Source organism: Pristis pectinata, chromosome 32, assembly GCF_009764475.1.
Source record: "Pristis pectinata isolate sPriPec2 chromosome 32, sPriPec2.1.pri, whole genome shotgun sequence".
In the NCBI taxonomy this organism is placed as follows: domain Eukaryota; kingdom Metazoa; phylum Chordata; class Chondrichthyes; order Rhinopristiformes; family Pristidae; genus Pristis; species Pristis pectinata.
The window spans coordinates 8,179,518-8,200,967 of NC_067436.1; the positions used below are offsets into that span (position 1 = coordinate 8,179,518).

At 44.3% G+C, this 21,450-nt stretch overlaps 1 long non-coding RNA gene across 1 annotated transcript in view; it reads left to right on the forward strand.

Moving 5' to 3' along the window:
* Positions 1-20,039, forward strand: part of LOC127585346 (uncharacterized) — a 29,486-nt gene extending 9,447 nt beyond the window's left edge. Inside the window, exon 3 of the long non-coding RNA XR_007958501.1 lies at positions 19,743-20,039. This is a non-coding gene — a long non-coding RNA (uncharacterized LOC127585346). The remainder of the gene's footprint in view (positions 1-19,742) is intronic.
* Positions 20,040-21,450: the final 1,411 nt, after the last annotated feature.

A 21,450-nucleotide genomic window follows, 5' to 3' on the forward strand; every position in this document is an offset into this window, starting at 1 on the left:
CAAAGAGTCATAGAGTTATACAGCACAGAAACAGGCCCTTCGGCCCAATGTCCATGCTAACCAAGATGCCCTTCTAAGTTAGTACTAATTGCCCATATCCCTCTGGATGTTTCCTATCCATGTACCTGTCCAAGTGTCTTTTAAATAGATAGATAGATAAATAGATATTTATTTATTAGTCACATGTACGTCAAAACACACAGTGAAATGTGTCTTTTTGCGTTACTGTGCTGTGGGCAGCCCGCAAGTGTCGCCATGTTTCTGGCGCCAACATAGCACGCCCACCACTTCCCAAACTGTACGTCTTTGGAATGTGGCAAGAAACCGGAGCACCCGGAGGAAACCCATACAGATACGGAGAGAATGTACAAATTCCTTACCTACAGCAGCCGGAATTGAACCTGGGTCGCTGGCGCTGTAATAGCGTTACGCTAACTGCTACACTACCGTGCCTGCCCAAGTTAGTCCCATTTGCCCATATCCCTCTAAACCTTTCCTATCCATGTACCTGTCCAAGTGTCTTTTAAATGTTGTTATTATACCTGCCTCAACCACTTCCTCTGGCATTTCTATGACGAAATTTGATACAGGTCGCCCCCAACCTGGAAGTCAGAAATGCAGTGGCAAATTGAGATCCCACCCTGCAGAAGATGCCTGCAGCACCCCTGCAGCTGGCAAATCCATCCCTCCGATGCTCGTTCGTAAGTCAGGTGTTCGTAAGCTGGGGAGGACCTGACGGCATCTGATAGAATAATTTTGCAGGACTGTCGGGAAAGAGCAGGGGAATGGGACAGATGGAATTGCTCTCATTGGGGCTAGCAGAGACCTGTCAGGCTGAATAGCCTTCTGTGCTGCAGCAACTCTTTAGATAATTCCTGTGATCACACGCCAGGTCTATTCTTTGCAGGAAAAGCGTTGTGAGCCAGTCTTCTGTTTCTCCAGGTCTGGCTTTTAGGAGACTTCAAAAACTACTTTAACAAAAAAAAATGTGCATAATCTCAACTGAATTCAAATGAGTTATCAAAAAGAACCCTTTCACAGAAGTTTACGCTATATTTGATTCTGCATAATTGAGCTTTTCTTGTCCATTCATAATTTATCGAGACGAGCAGATTGCAGATTTCAATGGGCAAGAGCCCATGTCTGTCTGTTCCCAGGCATGCTACAGGATGGCTCAATTCTATGAATATTTCACGAGCTCCCATTAATAACTCATTGTGCATTACAGAGGAAAAAAAATCACAATGAAATTAGGACAGAGGGCATTCACCGTTAACCCTGGTGGGCCTCGATCACATTGTTTGTGAGCTGATAGCCACTAAGCTTTTGGGTACCAGGAAGATGACCACTCAGTGGTCAAGGAAGGAGCTCAGACCCCTGAAATTATTGCTCCTAACCTGTTAAATGGTGGGGAGGTGCATGAAGCTCAGGTTGGGAGAATTTCTGGCTCCGAACCAACTGGTTGGGTAAGTGACTTTCACCCCGGAGTCTGAACTTGTGCATCTGGGCCAATATTGCAGACCAGTGTCAACGAAGGTGGATGTTGGAGGTGATGGGTTGTTAAGCTGAGGTGTGCTCTTTAAAATATCCCACAGAGCTAAAAGGGCTGGATCTGGTGTCCCGGATGACATTTATCCTTCAATTAACATTTCTGAAGCCAATGGTTTGCTTATTATCATAGAATCATAGTGTCATACAGCACGGAAATAGGCCCTTCAGCCCACAGTCTGCACCAACCATCCATTTATACTGATCCTATAAGAGCGGAGAAAGACCCTTTGGCCCAATATGTCCCTGCTGACCAAGTTGTCTACTTGAGCAAGTCCCATTTCCCCTATATCCCTCTAAACCTTTCTTATCCATGTACTTGTCGAAATGTCCTTAAACATTATAATTGTCTGCGTGTTTGTGTGGGTTTCCTCCGGGTGCTCCGGTTTCCTCCCACATTCCAAAGACGTACGGGTTAGGAAGTTGTGGGCATGCTGTGTTGGCGCCGGAAGCGTGGCGACACTAGCGGGCTGCCCCCAGAACGTTCCACGCAAAGATGCATTTCACTGTGTGTTTCGATGTACATGTGACTAATAAAGAAATCTTATCTTAATTGTATCTGTTTCGACCACTTCCTCTCGCAGCTCATTCCGTATACCCACCAATCTCTGTGTGAAAAAGTTACCCCCTCAGATCCCTTTTAAATCTTTCCCCTCTCACCTTAAACCTAGGCCCTCTAGTTTTAGACTCCCCAAACCTGGGAAAAAGACTGTGATCTTTCACCTTATCAATGCCCTCATGTTTTTATAAACCTTCAACCCTCAGCCTCCTACGCTCCTGGGAAAAAAATCCCCAACATATCCAGTCTCTCCTTATAACTCAAGTCCTGGTAACATCCTTGTGAATAATTCTTGTACCCTTTCAAGCTGAATGATATCCTTCTTATAGCTAGGTGACCAGAACTGCGCACAATACTGCAAGTGCTGTCTCACCAGCATCTTGTGAAATGACGTCCCAACTTTTGTACTCAATGGCTCGACCGCTGAAGGCTAGCGTGCCAAATGCCTTCCTCACCACCCTGCCTACCTGTGTCTCCACTTTCAGTGAACTATGTACTTGTACCCCTCGGTCTCTCTGTTCTACAACACTTTCCAGGGCCCTGCCATTTACTGTACCATATAGTGATCCCATTTTATTCTCCCCACATTCCCATCAAATCCTCCCAGTTTCTATCACTCACCTACACTCTAGGGGCCATTGACAGCAGCCAATTAACCTACCAAACCGCCGTCTTTGTGCTGTAGGAAGAAAATGAGTACCCAGGGAAAACCCATGTTGTCACAGGGAGAACGAGCAAACTCCACACAGGCAGCACTGGAGGTCAGGATTGAACCCGGTCTCTGGAGCTGTGAGGCAGAGGTACCAACCACTGTGTTGCCCTTCTATGGAAATGTCTCGAAGTCTGTCTTAAAACATTTGGTGAGCCATTTTGTTTCCACAGAGTTGATAAGGATTGTCCAGATGTAAATGAATGTTTACAGCTCACTTGTAACAGGCGTATGTCAAAATGCTGCAGTGATTAAATAATCCTATAATGAATTTCATGTGTTTGACCATAATGGGCCAAAAATCTCACGCAGATTACGGTAGATTCTATGAGTTACAACAATGACCCAGTGCATCTTTCGAAGAACAGTCCAGTTTATTCCACACCACCGTTCTTTCCCTGTTTCCCTAAAATTATATTCCCTCTTCAAGTTTTCATAGAATAATGATGTTTACAATACAGAATGAAGCCCATTAGGTTTATAATGGCTGAGAAAGTAGTGCTTAAACCCACCGCCAAATTTTTGTTTATAACCCTGTAGGTTCCTCAGCTTCCCTCAAAATTATCCATGGAATTATCTTTCATTACCTTCTCCAAGAGAGTGTTCCCAACCCTGACCAGCCCTGATCAGAAAATCACATCTGCTCGATGAGAGATTGTGACTGCTGACCCCTGGGTATGAGTCAGATCACCTCAAGGAAATTATCACCTCAAGACTTCTCTGTTTCAAGGAGAGTCGTCCCAACTTTCCCAACCTCTTACAATGCCAGCAACATCATAGAACATAGAACAGTAGAGTGCAGGAACAGGCCCTTCGGCCCACTGTGTCGTGCTGACCATGACGCCAATCTAAGCTAATCCCTTCTGCCTGCACATGGTCCATATCCCTTTACTCCGTCCCTGTTCAGTGTCTGTCTAAATGCATCTTAAACGTTGCTATCAAAAAACAAACTGCTGGAGGAATTCAGTGGGGCAGGCAGCATCTGTGGAGGGAAATGGATGTTTGACATTTTGGGTCAGGACTCTTCACCTGGACTGAGAGAGCAGAGGGGACAGTGCCAGTATGAAGAGGTGGAGGGAAGGGGTGGAGCAAGAGCTGGCAGGTGATGGGTGGATCCAGGTGAGGAGGGGTGAGAGGCAGATGGAGGAGGGGAGAGTGGACACAGCGACAGAGGCTGGGAGGTGGGAGGTGGAGGGAACCTGATGGGAGAGGAAGGTGGACCATGGAACCAAATAAGGGAGGTGGGGAGGGCAGATTGGAACAGTTGGGGGCCAGGTGGAGAGAGTGTTAGTAGAGGGGAGCTGGCTGGATCTATGGTCTAGAAAGGAACTGAAGGCCCCAAGGCCTTCCTGATGGGGGGGGTGGCAGTGGGGGCCAGGGAAGTGAAAGTTGTTAAAATGGTGGAGAGCACGCAAGGTGTCCTAGACGTAAGTGGGAAGGGACTGGACAATGGGGATAAGATAGAGTCGAGGTATGAGTTCAGTAGGGCAAGAGCAGGCAGAAACGGTGGGCCTACCAGGGCAGTCCTGTCCGTAAATCATTGTGAACGTTGCTACCGTGTATGCTTCTGCCACCTCCCCGGCAGTGTGTTCCAGGTACCTACCACTCTCTGTGTAAAAAACTTGCCTCGTAAATCTCATTTAAACTTTCCCTCTTTCACCTTAAACCTCTGCCCTCTAGTATGTGACATTTCCACCCTTGGAAAAAGATTCTGACTGTCTACCCTATCTATGCCTCCATATGCTTCTACGAGTTCAGTCAGCCTCTGATGGTCCAAGGAAAGTTGTCCTCCCTCCCCTAATGGCTAAAACACTCCAATCCATGCTGGTAAAACTCTTCTGCACCCCTTCCAAACCCTCCACATCCTTCCTGTAATGGGGTGACCAGAACTGCACCTGGTAAATATTCTCTGCACCATTTACATCTTCAGTGACGTGGTTTAACCAATGATTAATAAAATTCCAACATAATCTCTTTGCTTTAGCATACCCTTGCCTGTTTGAAAATCCATAATGCAGATCATTTTTAACTGCCTTATTAACTTTCTCCATCTCTTTCTGTGAAATGATGTGGCATTGTGCATTTATCACACACAACAGAAGAGAAATTTCTATCTCAGATATGTTTCACTGACTGAAAGGCTGATAATTAGCGGGTGCAGATTTAAGATGATCTGCAGGAGAACCAGAATTGAAATGAGAGAGAAGCTTTTTTTTTGCAGCAAACAGTTAAGAATTTGGAATGGGTTGTCTTACAGTGTGGTGAAGAGAGTTTATTTTAATAGCAGCTCTCAAACAGGAATTGGATTAGTACACAGATTATTGACAGAAGAGAGTTCCAAATTTCCACTGGACTTTGCTTGTGGAAGTCTTTCCCTATTTTACTCTTGAAATGCAAGATGCTAACGCTTAGACTGCCTCCTAGTTCCAGACTCCCTAACCAAGGGAAATAATTTCTGTCTATTTATCAGTACCTCTTAATATCCGCACCCGAGAAGGTGACGGCCGAGAATTCCTCTGCTCTGGAAAAGTTTTTGGTGAGCGCGGCTCAGCTCCCGGATGCATTGAGAAAGGGGAAAACCTCTCTTGCACTGTGGAAAAAAAACACAATTCCCAGACACAGCCTGGAGCTACACCATGGCAGGAATGCACCAGAGACATTGCATTAAGGACTCACCCATCAAAGTCAATAGCACACACTTAGTCTGAGTGCTACTTAGTGTTAATATTTAATTCAACCAGTTTTCTCCTGCTGGGCATTACTGCCACTTACTGTATTCCTTAACCTCATTGTCCTATTTGGATCCCTGTTGTATTATATTTTATCCTTCACTGCCACACAACCTTATCTCTATCAGCAGTGCTTTTCATTTCCCTCCCCCTCTTTTAATTTCAAAACTTTTTATCTTTCTCTTTTAAATTTCCTTCTGCCTTGACATTCTTGGACAGATAAACCCCAAGATTCCTGAGTTGCAGGAGCGATTGCTTGGACGTCAGAGGTGGGGTGGGGTGATTACACAGAAGGGGGGAGTTGAATCGAACCCACCCCGCACTGTATGGAGTCACACTTGAAAGGACCGAGGGTCAACAATGTGGCCAGGCACTGACATTTGTCCTCCTTTTGAAGAGAAAACAATTCACAGGGCTGTGGGGAAAGAGCAGAAGAGGGCGCCTAATTAGATGGCTCCACACCTGGGTGGCATGGTGGCGGAGTGGGGAGGGCCGCCGTCTCACAGCTCCAGAGACACAGGTTCAATCCTGATCTCCGGTGCTGTCTGGGTGGAGTTTGCACGTTCTCCCTGTGACCATGTGGATTTCCTCTGAGTGCTCCGGTTTCCTCCCACATCCCAAAGACATGCAGATTGGTAGGTTAATTGGCCAGACTAAATTCATAGTGTATAGGTGTATATAGTGTATAGGTAGTGTATAGGTGAGTGGTAGAATCTGAGGGGGGGGGGGTGGAGCTGATAAGAATGTGGGGAGAATAAAAAATGCGATGAACATAGGATTGATGTAAATGGGTGGTTGATGGTCGGCGTGGACTCGATGGGCCAAAGGACCTGTTTCTGTGCTGTATGACTGTATGACTGTGCTGTGTGGTTGTATGACTCTATAACTGTATGACTGTATGTCTCCAAGACAATGATTCTATGACTGTGCTGTATGACCGTATGACTCTCTGACTGAGAAACAGGTCAGTCAGTCACAGGAACCCAACCTTGGACATTCATGTCTTTTAACGTTCCTCTTTGTCTAGTCCTAATTTATTATCCACTTGAGAGGACTTCCAGTTGAAGAAATTGTACTGTGTCTGAAAACTACATTCGGGACCTGGGCCACTTTGGAAATCACACTCCCAACAGTGAAATTGCATTGATCCTGAGGCCCCAGTGTGTTACAGGCCAGGCCTTGCACACTCTGTGCTCAACCACTGTCTGTTCCCCAGCTCCTACACTGCGGAGCTAACAGGGATCTTGGGGTGTAGCAGGGGAAGTGGTTAGAAAGGTTATCTCAGATGGAGAGAAAATCAGAGAAGAAGGAGGAGTAAGCGGTGTCGCAATAGGATCAGGGAGGTAAAGAGAAGATCAGTGGAGAGAGAGAAATAGGTTAGAGGGAGAGAAATAAAGGGCGTAGAGAATATTGGATCAGGAGAGAAGATTGGGAGTGAAGGTGTACTAGGGGTGAGAGGATGGTGGGAAGAAAGAGGAAAGTGGTAAATTGGTCTGTGTTTGTTATTTTATAATGTGTTCAGATGAAAGTGTGCTACCCCGTGGGTGACTCCACTGGACACCAGGAACACACAGACTGCAGCATGCACACTACACTGACAATGAGGATGGGAAGGATAAGTGTCCAAGGTAACAAGCTTGTTGAACACAATGTGCGGCCATGTCCTCACAGTGGAAGGGTGAGTTAGCACTTCGTGGCTACTCAAAGTACCTTCAGTGGAGAGATGGAGCTTGAGTTTGGACAAGCACAGTGCATGCGGATTGCCCTTTACAAGCCAGGAATGGTGCACAATGGCAGTTCAGACCCAGCCCAACTCTATATCAGATGTCTTGGTGATTATGATAAAGCACAGATGCAGTTAATTTGTATACAGGCCGTCCCTAGGTTATGTAAAGGCTCTGTTCCTGAGAATTATCCATAAACCAATTTTTCTGTAAGTTAGAAACAAACAGTTTCAGAGGGTCGATTAATGTGAACATTTATTTATTGTCTTCCTCTGTGTCGTTACAGTGGTACAGGATCAGGATGTCCCACATCCAATAGCTAGTTTCAATGGCCTTAAAGTATCAATAGATGTTACATTGTTAGATAAAGCAGTTTACAATTATCAGTAAAAGATATTTGCCTTGTCAGTTTCCAAAGCAAATCTCTTAAGTGGCCTCCCACTGTGAACTAGAAGCTGTGTTCTTAAAGACAATGATCTGTTTGATTACTGCAGGGAGGTTTCATGTAAATAGCTTTTATTGAAGGCGAGTTGTCTTTTGAATTAACCAGCTGCTACCCCCCATTTCACAACTTTCGAAGATGTTTGAATTTCTGTAACAGCTTTCTTGTCTTGAAAAATATATGGGAGAATTTGAATAAAGTCAGATTTCTGTAGGTCAGGTCATTTGTAACCCAGGGAGCCCCTGTGTAAAGTAGCTGGAGATGCCCTTCAGTGCAAACCATGTTGAAGCTGAAGGTTCAAACTGAAGGCTTGTGCAAGTGTTAGAAGAGCATTCTTTGGAATATGACAGGCTAAGATACAATCACCATAGCAACCTTCCTGGCATTATGCAAGAGGATGGGTGTTTCATAGACTGAAGTGATGGCAGAAACCTTTCAATCTGGCACATTATTAGATCATAGAAAGGTACAAACCCACAGCCAGGAAGGTTGGATGGGACCATTAGTGATTACATGGTTGTACTGTCTAGGATGCCTGCCACCCTGCTCATTCCCTTTTCTCTCTTCTACCTTCTGGGAGAAGATACAGGAGGTTGAAAACCTGGACATCCAGACTTAAGAACAGCTTCTTCCCCACTGCTGTCAGACTCCTGAAACAATCACCTCTTTCACATCCCCTTCCTAGTAGTGCTGTCACTGCTTGTACTCTTAATTCTACCTCTTCTGTTATTGTCACTTTAGCATTTCTCTTTGCACTACTTCAGACTGCACTACAATCTTTGAACCATTCTGCTGTTTTGTGCTCGTCGTGGTATTTATTGTTGTATTTAACATTACCATGTTAACTGTTTACTCTGTGAGCTTCATGCGAACAAGGAATTTCATCTAACCCTGGTGTATATGACAATAAACTAATCTAAGCTAATCTAAAATAGTTAATGTGGGACCTGAGAGTTAATGCAAACCACCTCTAGCCAGTCAAGGGAAAGGTGGAGGTTGGACAAGCTAAGAATGCCTCTGAACTGGGTCTTTCCAAGGCTCAGCTCAATATTAGTCCAGGTTTCTGCTGGATCTCAGCATGAGGCTGACTTCACTGCTGTAGTTAAATACGGCTATGTTGTAGGAAGGACAAAGCATGTACAGACCTTGCAGGGGAAGTCTTAGTAGTGAGGTCTGTTAGGAAGGAACAGCTATGATCAGGAATTATAGGGTAGTAGCCACTAATATAGTGGCAATTAATACAAATGAGAACCAGTCTTCAAACTGTCATCAGATGTAACAAGCAGTAATTGGTCTTGAAATTATAGACGCTTGCAATGGGAGCATGGTACTGACACAGCAATAGACCACTTAAGAAATATGGTTTGGAAATTGACATGATCATGAGACATTCTCTTATGCAATGTCCAAGCTTGCAGACAATCGGCTGTGTTAATTGGCCTACATCAAACCAGGCATTAGATAACTTCAACTAAGGTATCTTGTACCTTTGTGGCAGAGGTCAAGGAAGATTTCAGTCTGTTTTGCCACTTTGCACATCAAACACACTCATAGTCGTATTTGTTCTGTCAATCAATATTTGTATCCAGAGAGTCAACCCTCACAAATACTATGATCCTCAGAAGCTCTTAGAATAATGATGTGAACTAATTTGTTTCAACAAAGATGTTTGACGGTCTTGTTGGTTAATGAGTTCCCATGGTAAATATGTAATTCTATGGAACCATTTGTCTAAACCCAAAATATTGAAGTAAACTATGTAATTGTAACTATTGAAATTGTACTCAATCTCCTGTTGTTTCCTTTGTACGTAAGAATATAACTCTGAGTTCAGAGAGATTCTCCCAGTGAGGTCTCTCACCTGGTGTCTGTTAGTGCTGAATAAAGACCTGATATACCTACAGCTCTGGTCCCCATGTGGCTCATTCAAAGTCACAATAGGTCCATCCTGGTGTCTTAAATCTTACTTGTGATGCCTCCTGTTGTGGAGTTCAGGCAGTTAGGAGGCAACAGTCAGGAAAAACCAATGGTTTTTGTGAAGCATGTACTTGCAATGAATGAGGGGAACTCATTTAAGTAGGAAAGGAGGTGGAATCACATCTGGGATCAGTGTTTCCAGCACTTTTTGAAAGACAGACCACTCACTGACCACAGATCTTTGTTGGTCATTTACTCGTAGAGTCACAGAGAGATACAGGACGTAAGTTGCCTCCCGTGTGTGGGTGAATAGTAGAAGCTGGGGAGGAGTTGACGGGAATGTGGAGAGGAAGAACTGGGATTGGTGTGGGATTTGACTTCAACCTTCCTCCGGGGGCTCTGGTTTCCTCCCACATCTCAACATTGTGCTAGTTGTAAGGTTAACTGGTTACTGTAAATTACCACCAGTGCGGGGGGGGGGGGGGGGGTAGGAGAGTTAGAAGGGTTGATGGACATGTGAGAGAGAGAGAGGGAGACAGAGAGAGGGAGAGGGAGACAGAGAGAGGGGGACAGAGAGAGAGACAGAGAGACAGAGAGAGAGAATAGGTCATAGGGAAATGGGTGGGGTGATGTGACTGATGGTACTGCCCTGGGCCACACAGAATTCATGGGCTGAATGGTGTCATTCTATGTTTTAAGAGAACATGATTCACTTCTGAAAATGGTTCCCACCTTATTGGGAAATACGGCCCGATGAAAATGACTGTTCTCATTTCAACTGCATCCCATGAACAAGTTTGGGAAAGTATGTGAATAGTTAACACTGCGGTCACTAGGACCCAACATCTTTAGTGATCAACTCCTCAGGATTTGAAGAGACAATGAAGCTTGTTTTAACTCCAAGAGTGGTTATGAACTAGGACTTAGTCACTGCAGGGAACCCAATTAATCACTGCTTCGAAATGGAATTAGAAAGGTAGGAGAGAGAGTAATTTGCAGGGTTGTGAGAAGAATGGAGAAGTGGGACTGATGGGGCTGTTCTTATAGGAGCCAGGATACACTGAATGGGCTAAATAGTCTCCTCCTGTGGTTAAAAAATCTCATGTTCTAGAATCAGCCAGGAATTATTTGCTCGAGCATTACTACAAGAAATCCAGGGGAAAAAAACAAAAAAGGTTGTTATAATTTGTTTTTGGATCTGTAACATGTTGAATGTATCCCATTCCAAATTTGGTTCCTCTGATGTCAACGGGAAGCAAATTTTGGAAATGAAGCACACCACTTCAAGGTCAAAGTTCAATTTCATCCCCAGCCCCACCCCTTCCGTAGTGCTTTGTAATTGTTCTCTTGGAACCCCTTGACTTACTAGTAGTAAAAGTATTGGAAAAGTGCTGAAATGGTTCTTTAAATATCCGCAAGAATCAACTATTCACTTCCCTGTTGGTGTGAGATTGGAGGTACCGGCTGGTGAGAGGGTGGCGGGGGGTGAGGGGGGAAAATAAGGGAATGGTGGTCAGAGTTATGATTAAACCTCCTGGAATTCATCCAGGGTTGTTGGCTTCATAGAATCATAGAGATACAACATGGAAACAGGCCCTTCAGCCCATTGAGTCCATGCCGACCATCAACCATCCATTTACACTAATCCCATTTTATTCTCCCCACATTCTCATCAAGACCCCTCCCCGGATTCTACCCCTCACCTACACACAAAAGGTGCATTTTACAGCAGCCAATTAACCTACCAACCTGGTCACTGAAGGCCTTAACCCTTTCCCCTTATTGATTTTATGTGCAGGAGTCTAATGAGTTAAAACTTTTCACAAAGCGAGACAGTCGTGCACACGGCCATTGACCTGGTGACTGCTCCTTGCCTGTTTGGCCCTGATCACCCCCATTCAAAGCTGTTAAGTCAGGAAAATGGGTGAGCGTACATCTGCAGAGTGTAATGAAAGAATAACATTACAGCATATTGAGGCAGGACATCTGGGAATCGACAGGAGGGATTTTCAGATTAAACGTGAAGTGAAAACAGCTGCTAATATTAGAACAATGACACAATGCAGAATGCATTTACCTCCAAGACTGTGGTTCTGTGTAATGCTTACTACAAGACCGAGGGAGGCTAGTCAGCCCATCAGTTTGATGCTGGTCCCCAGGGGAGCAATCCCCCTCTACTTATTCCTCTGTAGCCCTCATAGATTCATAGAGTTATACAGCATGGAAACAGGCCCTTCGGCCCAACTTGTCCACATTGACCAAAATGCCTATCAAAGTTAATCCCATTTGCCTGCATTTGGCCAATATCCCTCTAAACACGGCAATGTATCTGCAGTCCTTTGTTTCTCTTGTCCCTCTAAACTTTTCCATCTGGACCACGTACTTGTCCAAATGTTTCTTAAACACCGTAATTGTACCCGTTTCTGCCACCTGTTCCATATACCCACCACCCTCTGTGTGAAAAGCTTACCCCTCAGATCCCCTTAAATCTTTCCCCCCCACCTTAAACCTATGCCTTCCAGTTTTAGACTCCCGCACCCTGGGATAAAGACTGTGACCAAGTGCCTTATCTACGCCTCTCATGATTTTATAAACCTCTATACTTCGATTTTATAAGCTGCCCTTTGATTTGGACGGCACAGTATTGCAGCGGTTAGCATAACGCTATTACAGCGCCAGAAACCCAGGTTCAATTCTGGCCGCTGTCTGTAAGGAGCTTGTACGTTCTCCCCGTATCTGCGTGGGTTTCCTCCGGGTGCTCCGGTTTCCTCCCACATTCCAAAGATGGACAGGTTAGGAGCTGTGGGCATACTATGTTGGCGCCGGAAGACACTTGCAGGCTGCCGCCGGCACGTTCTCAGTAACGCAAAAAGATGCGTTTCACTGTGTGTTTTGATGTACATGTGACTAATAAAGATATCTTATTATTCTTCCATTTCTCTAAGTTAAGGAGCAATTAATCTACCAATCACCTTTGGGATGTAAGAGGAAACCAGAGCGCCTGGGGAAAACCCACAGGGAGAACGTGCAAACTCCACACAGACAGCACCCGAGGTTAGGATCAAACCCTGGTCACTGGAGCTGTGAGGCGGCAGTTCTACCAGCTGCACCACCTACAAAGAGATGAAGTGGGAGGTTGAGTAACGTTATGCCTCTTTTAAAGGGTTTTTAAAACTTTCCAAAGACAGAGTTTGGTCATGAATCTCATCGCTGTTTGCTCTATGCAAATTATTTGCCATATCACCCCCAACAGGGGCAGTGTTTTGAAATGGTGAAACATTATGGGATGGTTGGAATCATGAGGTTCATATATAGATCCAGATTCTTTCCTTCAGTCCTTTCTTCCTCCATCTCTTTCTTGCTTTCATTCTCTTCGAGGAAGCCTTACCAATGTCATCGTCATAGAGCAACAGAGCCCAGACACAGGCCCTTCAGCCCAACCAGTCCATGCCGACCACAGTGCCCACCCAGCTAATCCCAATTTCCTGTGCTTGTCCCATTTCCCTCTAATCCTTGCCCCTCCCATGTACCCATCCAAGTGCTTCTTAAATGACACTATTGTACCTGTCTCAACCACTCCCTCTGGCAGCTCGTTCCATATACTCACCACACTCTGCATGAAAAAGTTGCCCCTCAGGTCCCTTTTAAATCTTTCCCCTCTCGCCCTAAATCTATGCCCCCTAGTTTTGGACTGCCCTACCCTGGGGAAAAGACTGTTACCGTCCACTTTATCTATTGCCCTTCATGATTTTATAAACCTCTATAAGATCACCCGTCAGTCTCCTACGCTCCAAGGAATAAAGACCTAGCCTGGCCAACATCTCCCTCTAACTCAGGCTGGCAACATCCTCGTAAATATGGCAGGGGGATGGGAATCCACGCAGAAAGACAGAGGGAAGCAAAGCAGAGACCAGAGCAAAAGTTAGAAAAGAGAAAAGTAAGAGTGGAGTACAGAAAAGTCAAATGCAAAGGACATGAAGGTTACTAGATTTTCAAAGGACAATGAGTGTAAGGTCACTTTATTTGAATGCCTGTAGTTTTCGAAACAAGATCAGTGAACTTGTGGCACAAATCAGTACAAAGGGGTATGATTTAGTGGCCATTACAGAAACGCAGTTGCAGGGTGGAGATGAGTGGGAATTAAATATCCAAGTGCCTCAGGTAATACAGAAGGATAGGCAGGAAGGTAAGGGAGGTGGGGTAGTGCTCTTAATTAACGATGAGATCAGGGCGATAGTGAGAGATGGTATAAGATCTAAGGAGCAGAATGTTGAGTCCATCTGGGTAGAGATTAGGACTAGTAAGGGGGAAAAAAATCACTAGTGGGGGTTGTCTATAGGCCACTGAATAATAACATTACAGTGGCACAGGCAATAAACCAAGAAATATTTGATGCATGGAAGAATGGAACGGCAGTTGTCATGGGGGACTTTAACTTGCACATAGATTGGGCAAATCAAGTTGGTCGAGGCAGTCTTGAGGAGGACTTCATAGAATGCATCCGTGATAGCTTTCTTCAACAGCATGTTAGTGAACCTACAAGGGAAAATGCTGTCTTAGATCTGGTTCTGTGCAATGAGACAGGTAAAATTACCGAATTTATAGTTAAGGGATCCTCTTGGAAAAAGTGATCATGATTGAATTTCTCATACAAATGGAGGGTGCAATAGTTTGATCTAAAACCAGTGTATTATGCCTAAACAAGGGAGACTACAACGGGATAAGGGAGGAGTTGGCTAGTGTAGACTGGGAACACAGGCTACACGGTGGGACAGTTGAGGAACAGTGGAAGACTTTCAAAGAGATTTTTCATGGTGTGCAAGAAAAGTATATTCCAGTTAAAAGCGAGGACAGTAAGGGTGGGGAGTGCCAGCCTTGGATAACTAAGGAAATAAAAGAAGCCATCAAGCCAAAAGCTCATGCATACAAAGTCGCCAAGAGTAGTGGGAAACTTTAAAAGGCAACAAAGAACCACTAAGCAAGCAATAAGGAAAGGAACGATAAATTACAAAAGTAAACTAGCACAAAATATAAAAACAGATAGTAAAAGTTTTTATAATTATATGAAGCGGAAAAGGGTAGCTAAAATGAACATAGATCCCTTGGAAGATGAGAAGGGGACAGTAATATTGGGCAATGTGGAAATGGCTGAGGCCTTGAATGACTATTTTTGTCAGTCTTCATGGTGGAGGATATGCCTAACATGCCAAAGAGAGATGTTATGGATGTGATGGGAGGTGAGGACCTCGATACAATCGCTGTCACTAAAGAGGTAGTGATGAACAAACTAGTGGGCCTAAAGGTAGACAAGTCCCCTGGTCCTTCTGGGATGCCTCCCAGGGTACTGAAAGAAATGGCTCAAATTATAGTAGAGGCGTTTGTGATAATTTACCAAAATCCTCTGGACTCTGGGCAGGTCCCGATGGATTGGAAGACACCGAATGTCACGCCACTAGGCAAAAGGCAGGTAATTAAAGGTCAGTTAGCTCTGTAGTCAAGAAATTGCTTGAAAATCGTTAAGAAAGAAATAGCAAGACATCTGGATAGAATTGGTTCCATCAGGCAGACACAACATGGATTCAGGAAGAGCAGGTCTTGTTTGACAAGCTTACTGGAGTTCTTTGAGGATATAATGAGCGCAGTGGATGGAGGGGAACAGGTGGATGTTGTATACTTGGATTTCCAGAAGATGTTCGATAAGGTGCTGCATAAAAGACTTATCCATAAGATAAGGATGCATGGAGAGTTGGGGGTAAGGTATTAGCATGGATAGATGATTGGTTAATCAATAGAAGGCAGAGAGTTGGGATAAATGGATGTTTCTCTGGTTGGCAATCAGTGGTGAATGGGGTGCTGCAGGGGTCAGTGCTGGGCCCACAACTGTTCATGATGTACATTACCGATTTGGAAGAGGGGACTGAGTGTAGCGTATCTAAGTTTGCTGATGACACTACATTGAGTGGAAAAGCAAAGTGTGCAGAGGATGTGGAGAGACATAGATAGGTTAAGTGAGTAGGCAAGGATCTGGCAGATGGAGCACAATGCTGGTAAACGTGAGGTCATCCACATTGGAAGGAAAAATAGAAGATCAGATTATTATTTAAATGGTGAAAGATTGCAGCATGCTGTTGTGCAGAGGGACTTGGGAGTGCTTGTGCATGAATTGCAAAAGGTTGGTTTGCAGGTGCAACAGGTTATCAAGAAGGCTTCATTGCTTAGAGGGATTGAATTTAAGAGCAGGGAGGTTATGCTGCAACTGTACAGGGTACTGGTGAGGCCACACCTGGAGTACTCTGATACACTGGCCTTGGAGGTGGTGCAGAGGAAGTTCACCAGGTTAATTCCAGAGATGAGGGGGTTAGCCTTTGAGGAGAGATTGAGTCACCTGGGACTATACTCACTGGAATTCAGAAGAATGAGAGGGGATCTTACAGAAACATATAAAATCATGAAAGGAATAGGTAAGATAGACGCAGGAAGGTTGTTTCCACTGGTAGGTGAGACTAGAATTAGGGGACATCGCCTCAACATTTGGGGGAATAGATTTAGGACGGAGATGAGAAGAAACTGCTTTCCTCAGAAAGTAGTGCATCTGTGGAATTCTCGGCCCAGGAAAACAGTAGAGGCTACCTCATTAAATATACTGTAAGTAAGACACAGTTAGATAGATTTTTGCATAGTTGGGGAATGAAGGGTTATGGGGAAAAGGCAGGTAGGTGGATCTGTGACCACGGCCAGATCAGCCATGATCTTATTGAATGGCGGAGCAGGATCGACGGGCCAGATGTTCTTAAGTAAAATGTGCACGGCTGATGGATGATAGGTGGATTCAGGTGAACACTCCAGCTACCCATCACCCACACACTCCTCCCACTGGTTCCCTCCACCCCCCCCCCCCCCACCACCCCTTTATTCCAATCTCCACCTTCCTCTCCTATCAAATTCCATCTTCTTCAGCCCTTTGTCACTTTCACCCATCACCTCCCAGCTACTGTCTCCATTCCCACTCTCCCTCCCCTCCCTCACCTGCCTGTTGCCTCCCTCATCTGGATCCACCTATCACTCGCCAGCTCTTGCTCCACCCCTTCCCTCCACCTTTTTATACTGGCTACCTCCCCTCTTTCTTTCCAGTCCAGATGAAGGGTCTCGGCCCAAAACGGCGACTGTCCATTTTCCTCCGCAGATGCTTCCTGACCCGCTGAGTTCCTCAAAAGAAAGACAAATGTAGTTTTATGGGGTAACCACAGTGTGTTGACGTAACTGTAAAGAGTTGCAGTGATGGATGCCAGTCAGTGCAGTGTTGGCTTCCCTCTGTCCCATCTATCCCTGGTAAACTTTCACCCCCTGGCTTATCAATAACCTACCACTGCCTTAAATGTATTCAAAGACTCGCTTCCAAAGTCCTTTGAGAAAGAAAGTTTCAAAGAGTCACAACCTTCTGAGAGAAAATGTTCTGGCCCGTTTTAAGCCGAAGACTTTTTTTTAAAACAGTGACCCCTAGCTGTAGATGCTCCCACAAGAGGAGTTGCTCTCTCCACACCCACTCTGTCAAGAACCCTCGGGATCTTAAGGCAAGAATCTGAGCTGCCGTAGCTGACGTTTTGAAGTGTGAAAGATTTCTGTCTTAAGTGGTGTCGGTTGAGCAGGTTCTGCACCAGTTCGTACATGCCTTCTTGCCTGAACAGCACAAGATTGTTGTATTAGTGCCAGATTGGTAGGCAATGTAGTGTTGCTGAATGTTTAACCTGCAGGGGTACCTAATCAGCCTAATCAGTTCTGCAAATTCTAAATCCAAATTCCAGCACAGGGAGCAGTTGTTAATTCATTGTGATATACACAGTGGCACAGTTAGTACAGCCACTGCCTTGGAACGCCAGAGTCCTGGGTTCATTTCTGATCTCAGGTGCTGTTTGTGTGCAGTTTGCACATTCTCGCTGTGACTGCATGTGTTTCTTCCATATCCTTCAGTCTCCTCCCACATCCTAAAGACATTCGGGTTGGTAGGTTAATTGGCCATTATAAATTGCCCCTAGTGTTAGTGAGTGGTATAATCTGGGAGGAGTTGATGAGAAATTGCGGAGAATAAAAAAAAGGGAACCATATAGATTAGTGTAAATGGGTGTTGACGGTCGGCATGGACTTGATGGACTGAAGTGCCTGTTTCTGTGATGTATCTCTCTATGAGTCTATGACGAATGACCAGTGAAAGTTTGTGATGGGTGAGTGGACTGTCTCATAAGAACTCTTATCTCATAAGAAAATTCTTTGTGACTCTAAGACTTCACGGACATTGCAACAAACACACATTATGGGTGAGAGGCTAGAACACTGGGGAAAGCCAACTGGGACCAATGGGGTCAATTAAGTCAGCTTCATCTGCTACTCACACCAGGGTTGACTGAAATGTTTGAGGTTATGGTCCTGTTGAATTACAGCTGGAAATAAACATTCCATTTCCTAACGCTATAAACTAAACTCCAAGCTACAAGTTCATGATGTTTATAAAACGACAACTAGGCTGAGGTAGGTCCTGGATTATTAATGCTTTTATTGAAATGAGCATGTTAATTTTATTGTTCTTTGTGTGCTGGAATGGGGTCACATTATTGGGTCATATCCTGGGTGGCTCACGATGACTTCTGGAGACCTGGAAGAACCAAGGCAGGGGAGGATACCTCATTCCCCAAGTCCCTTGGCTAATTCACCTTCAGCAGCTGCTGGGCACTGGATTCACTCAACTGTTCCACTGGGGAGTAGCTTACTTGGAAAATATGGAAAGGAAAGTGAAGATCAAAATGCGTTCACTTGGCCAATGAGTGTGTCAAATGGAAGCAAAGTAACCCTGAGCAGGGTTGGAGGAATCGATAGGTCACGTCAGGACCTGCTCCTATACACCACTGATATGATGTACATTGTAATGTGGAGCTTTGAATATTTACCTCATCTGAAGCATTCGTTGAATAACAAGACAATTATAGGAACATCAAAAAATCTGTAGGTGCTGGAAATCTGGAATAAAAAAAGGAAATTCTGGAAAAACTCAGCAGTCTAGACAGCATCTGTGGAAAGATATACTATTAAGATTTCAGGTCCAGGACTCTCTGTCAGAACTAGTTCAAGTTTATTGTTGTCATAGACATACATACACAGGATATAAATGCCATGAAAATTAGCTTTTTGCAGCAGCAGCACAGTGCATTACAAGATGAGGACAAACATGTTAACATAACCTAAACTAACATAAATTATACATAACTTACACTACTAGAGAGAGGCGAGTTAGTCTAAGCAGGGAAGGAGGTGCAAACCAATACAATTCTCAGCCAACTCTTTTTATCATCAAATTAAAATTGGTGGAAACACACATCAAGTCAAGCTGCATCTGTGGAGAAATGTACAACATTAACATTTTCAGGTTGAAGACCTTTCAGCAGAAGTGGGAAAGAGAGTGCAGAGAGAATTTATCAGAATGTAATCAGTCATGTGGAGAGTTTGGAATACTGCAGTTACTCTCCTTAGAATAGAAGGTTAGGGTGAGATTTATTAAAAAGTTTCAAACTTATAAGAGTTTGATATAGTGTGTATGGGGAAACTGCATTGGCTGGAGAGTCAATATCAGAGACAGTAAAGTTAAGATAGAGACAAGGAGTGCTGGTAACATCAATAGGTCAGGCAACATCAGTGAAAAGAGAAACAGAGATTTCAGGTCAAAGATCTTTCTGACAAAGATGTAGTGTTAGTGCTAAGAAGTGCCACTGAGGTAAAACACCAGCCGTGCTTGTATTGAATGGCCACGCTGATAAAGCACTTTTCCCCTGAAACATTGACTCTGTTTCCTTTTCCACAGGTGCTCCCTGATCCGCTGAGTGTTTCCAGCATTCTCTGGTTTCATTTCAGCTTCCCCGTGTCTGCACTTTTTGGTTTTCTTGTCAAGTTCAGATGATTGGCAGCTAAATAGGATTTAAGATGCAGTGAAAGTGTGGAAGGGAGAATAAAGGAACGGTCTATTATGGTGATGACAGGAGAAGATGATGAATGTACAGAGGAAATCTGTTCCAATGAAGGGTTTCTGACATGAAACATTAACATTCTCTCTTCCACCCCCTCCCATCAGGCAGAAGAAACAAAAACCTGAAAGCACGTACCTGCTTGAAAGCAGGCTCAAGGACAGCTTCTATCCCACTGTTATAAGACTATTGAACGATCCCCTAATACAATAAAATGGATTCTTGACCTCACAATCTACCTCGTTATGGCCTTGCACCTTATTGTCTGCCTGCACTGCACCTTCTGTGTAACTGTAACACTTTATTCTGCATTCTGTTATTGTTTTCCCTTGTACTACCTCAATGCACTGTTGTAATGAAGTGATCTGTATGGATGGCATGCAAAACAAAGTTTTTCACTGTACCTTGGCACATGTGACAATAATAAACCAATTTACCAATTTACCACAGACGTTGCCTGACTGGCTGAGTGCTTCCAGCATTTTTCATTTTCATTTGGGAAATAGAAGCCTATGATAAGGATATTAGATGATCACTTTTGTTTTTCCAGTATCTAGTGGGAGGGAATTCCTGTTGTGCTGATATTGAATGTTGGACCGACGCCCTTTCAGATTAGATACAGTGAAGGGGTCAAAGAGAAGTGTTTTCTTCCAAAAGATTGTTGAGTTAATTTTGTCACATTCTCAGGGATGTCATTTCTATGTAGGTGTTAATTCATTAAATTAACACAGTTTAACACTTGCTTAAGACTGGCACGGCCAGTAATGTAATACGATCACCACAAACATTTGTACTACACAAAGTTTACCCGGCTCATTCAAAGTAAACTAGTCAATTTAATTATTTTCTTTGGTTGTTAAATCAAGTGCAGCCTTTCCTACAGAACTAGTGGTGTACAATGGCTCTCGTGTAGTAAATGAAATCTATTGTTCTTGTTAGGATTGCATGCCTGATACTTGGTGTGTAATTGCTGTTATTTCAGAAAGGTTATGAGGTTAGTCAGCGAATTGCTGTTATTATGTGATTGAATCCTGGTAAAACCAATTCACATCATGCTTCAGTCAGCATGTGTAATGGACACATGATAAGTATTAACAGCAACTCGCAAGAGAAAGACGCATTCCTTTCTCCTTTGCTGTTATATTAGTTGCACCAGGACTTTGTAGCCAATCACCAGCACTCTCCAGCTCCCAGATCCTCCCTGCTGAATGGCACCATGGTTGGGAGGATTGATTCATGTCCTGGCACTGCCCCATGAGTGGTTAATTACGGCATCCATCACTGTACAACGTTCCCTGTTGGTTTTGTTCAAAGGGAGAGGGGAAGAGCAGAGGTGTCAGGCAGATTAGTGCAGGCTTGTTGAGTTTTTCCAACCTGGCCTTGCTCCATGGAACATGGCCAACTAACATGGGCCACATGGCAAGAATGCACTTTTTTGAACTTGTGACTGTAACATTAGTATCAGATGGGGCTAATTTTGGGAGAATAATAATGTAAAGGAAATGACGAAAGTGAATTCCAACGCTAAATTTGGATAATCTGTGGATTTGGTTGTTCAATGTTACAGAGTGCCAGAGTCTGTATGTGTCCCATAATGACAAATATCAGTTCTGTTTTTGGTTGTGGGGGGTTCACAGAGTATCCAACAAAAGCTGATGCTACTCCACATGTAGGCCAAGTGATAACGTTTTAAGGAACATCACAGTGGTGCAGGTGGTGTTGGTTCCTCACAGTTCCAGTGGCCCAGGTTCAATCCTGACCTCGGGTGCCATCTCTGTGGAGTTTGCACATTCTCCCCATGATGGTGTGGGCTTC